This window comes from Canis lupus, chromosome X (assembly GCF_003254725.2).
Source record: "Canis lupus dingo isolate Sandy chromosome X, ASM325472v2, whole genome shotgun sequence".
Classification (NCBI taxonomy): Eukaryota; Metazoa; Chordata; class Mammalia; order Carnivora; family Canidae; genus Canis; species Canis lupus.
The window spans coordinates 15144978-15148615 of NC_064281.1; the positions used below are offsets into that span (position 1 = coordinate 15144978).

General features: G+C 38.2%; 1 pseudogene; it reads left to right on the forward strand.

The window, feature by feature from the left end:
• Positions 1–293: 293 nt before the first annotated feature.
• Positions 294–393, forward strand: LOC112656020 (U6 spliceosomal RNA; annotated as a pseudogene).
• Positions 394–3638: the final 3245 nt, after the last annotated feature.

A 3638-nucleotide genomic window follows, 5' to 3' on the forward strand; every position in this document is an offset into this window, starting at 1 on the left:
ATCAAAGAAATTAGACGCTCAATGAGATTACTTGTTTTTCCACATTAACTGTGTTATTTATTTATTTTTAAAGTTTTATTTATTTCAGTAGTCTCCACACCCACTGTGGGGCTTGAACTCACCACCCTGAGATTGAGAGTAGCATGCTCTTATGACTGAGCCAGCCAGGTGCCCCTGGCATTAGTCATTTAAAAAATCCTATCGAGAGCACTGGAGGAAATATAAATTGGGATCTTGTTAACTGGATGTGATTCCAGCACAAGACCTCCTGTACTTTTAATATTCACTCCTGTGCTCGCTTAGGCAGAGCATATACTGAAACTGAAATGATACGGAGATTAGCACGGCTCCTGCACAAAGATGACACAAATCCGTGAGGCATTCCATATTTTTTTTTAAAAAGTTCATTCTTTTTAAAACAATAACTCCACCTCTGGGAATCATGCCTATGGACAGAATCAGAGCTGCCCAAGCCAAGATTTATGAACGAAGATTTTTCAGAAAAAAATTCCTATAGTTGGTATAATTTTGAGAGAGCCAGAATATTCAATGATGGTGGAAATTTATTGCATTGCATTTCATTTCATTTCATTTCATTTCATTTCATTTCATTTCATTTCATTATTTCATTTCATTTCATTTCATTTCACTTCTTTGAGACAAGGTCTTACTGTTGTCCAAGCTGGAGTGCAGTGGCTATTCACAGGGGCGATCTCACTACTGATGAGCACAGAAGTTTTGACTTGCTCCATTTGGGACTTGGGCTGGTCCCCCGCTCCCTGGGAGGAGGTCACCATATTGATGCCGAACTTAGTGCAGACACCCTATGGGCGTAGTTTACAGCAGCCCAGAGCTCCTGGGCTTGGGATTTCCTCTTGCCTCAGCCTCCTGAGTAGCTGGGACTATAAGGAGTCCCCCATTGTGCTCAGAGATGGTGGAAAATTTTTAGAAAAGTGTGGTATATCCATAAGGCCAAGCATTCTGAATCATCAAAGTTATATTTGAGAAATTATTGTTAAAATAAAGATAATGTATGGTGTAATGTTAAGTTAAAAAAAAAGGTATGTCATACTCTATAAACTGGATACTCAATTGCATATGTGGTATCGCCTCAACTAAATTAATAGTGTTTGCCTTTGAGTAATGGGATTAGAGGCTGTTGGGTTTTTTCTGTTTCAGAATACTTTTCTGTACTTTGCCAACTTTCTACACTGAGCACAGGTTTCTTATATAATCAGAAAAAAATCTGAATAGTCTCTTCAATAAATGGAGTTGGGAAAACTGGATATTCACATGCAAAAATTTATATTGTATGCCTATCTTATACCATACATAAAAATTAATTTAGATGCTTTAAAGACTTAAATGTAAGACCTGAAACCATAGAACTCCTAGAAGAAAACATGGGGGAAAAAAATAAAAAAAAAAAAAAAAAGAAAGAAAACATGGGGGAAAAGCTCCTTGACATTGGCCTTAGCAATGATTTTTTTGGATAGAACACCAAAAGCACAAGCAACAATAACAAAAATAAACAAGTGGGACTACATCAAACTACAAGGCTTCTGCACAACAAAAGAAATAAACAACAAAATGATAAAGCAACTTATGGAACGGGAGAAAATATTTGCAAAACATTATTTGATAAGGGGTCAATATCCAAAATATATAAGGAGGTCATGCAACTCAATCGCATAAAAAAACAAATAATCTGATTTAAAAATGGGCCAAGTACCCAAATAGACATTTTCCCAAAGAAGACATACAAATGGTTCTCAGGTCCATGAGAAAGTGCTCAGCATCACAAACCATCAGGGAAATGCAAATCAAAGCCACAGTGAAATATCAGCTCACACCTGTCAGAATGACTATTATCTAAAAGACCAGAGAGAACAGTGTTTGCAGGATGTGAAGAAGAGGGAAACTTCTTGCAATATTTGTAGGAATATAAATCAGTAGAGTCACTATGGCAAACAAATGGAGGATCCTCAAAATAATTAAAATAGAACTACCAGCAATTCCATTTTTGGGTATATATCCAAAGGAAATGAAATCACTATCTCAAAGAGATATCTGCACCCCATGTTTGTGCGAAATTGTTAACAATAACCAAGTAATGGAAACAACCTAGGTGTCCACTGATGGATAATGAATGGATAAAGAAGATACGATATATATATATATATATATATATATATATATACACACACACACACACAGATATATGTATATGTATATAATATTATTCAGCCATAAAAAGGAAGGAAATACTACCATTTCTGACAACATGGATGGACCTTGAGAGCATTATGCTAAATGAAATACATCAGACAGCGAAAGACAAATACTGTATGATTTTACATGTGGAATCTAAAAAAGCTGAAATCATAGAAACAGAGTAGCATGGTGGTTGCCAGGGGCTATGGCGGGTGAGAGAAATGGGAAGATGTTGGTCAAGGGGTATAAATTTCCAGCTATAAGATGAATAAGTTCTGGGGATCTAATCAGAGCCTAGTGACTATAGTTACAATATGTATTATAGGGGCACCTGGGTGGCTCAGTTGGTTGAGCATCTGCCTTTGGCTCAGGTCATGATTCCCAGGGTTCTGGGATGGAGCTCCACATCAGGCTCCCTGCCCAGCAGAGCCTGTCTTTCCCTCTCCCTCTGCCCCTCCCTACTGCTCCTGTACTCTCTCACTCTCCCACTCTTGCTCACTTTCGCTCCCAAATAAATAAATAAATAATCTTTAAAAAAAGCCAATACTGTATTATATACTTGAGTAAATCTTAAATGTTCACCCCACACACCCACCCACTCCCACACATACCACAAAAGGTAATTCTGAGAGGTGATGGATGTGTTAGCTAACCTTATTGTAATTATTTCACAATATATGCATGTATTAAGTGATCACATTGTACATCTTAAACTCACACAATGTTATGTGTCAATCATATGTCAGCAAACTGGGGAAAAAAGAGAAAAACATGAAAGTACAATAAAACTATCTTTAGATTATAAATCATAAAAAAGGAAAAAATCTGAGTAGAAACAAATTGCTTTCATTCTGCAAAATCTTTAGTTATAGCCCTCTTTTATTAATCATGATTCTTGGCTGCGGAGACTGCCTCTGGCAATCTTGAGCAAAAGTTAATTTGTTAAGGATTTGGGAGACCAAAAGAAGGCTTGGAAAAGCCTGGTTAGCACTGAGTGGTCCCTCATCAGTCTTCAAATTTTTCTATCACTCAGGTTTCAAAGTCCCAGGTGAGGGCATCCCATGATCTAGCCTAGGTCACAGTCTCCATCAGGGTGAGGGAGCTGGCCTGTTAATTTCCACTGGGGCAGGCAGACACCAGCTCTCCCCAAGACAAGGCAGAGTGGGAGAAAGGTCAGCCCCTAAACTACTAGGGTACTGTTGGGAAGGGGGATGAAATCATATTGAACTGAAATGTGATGTCATGACTATGCATCTTCTTTGGTAACTTTGCTTCCGGCATGCCTTCTTCACCATTCCTCTCCTATTCATTCCTTATCTCCCTGAAATGAGGCATCTGCTGCTCTATTCCTTTGCAATCTCTTCACCCAAATCACCAATTGAACGGGACTGTCGGAGCCAGTGGATGTTTCTCAGGCCTTATCT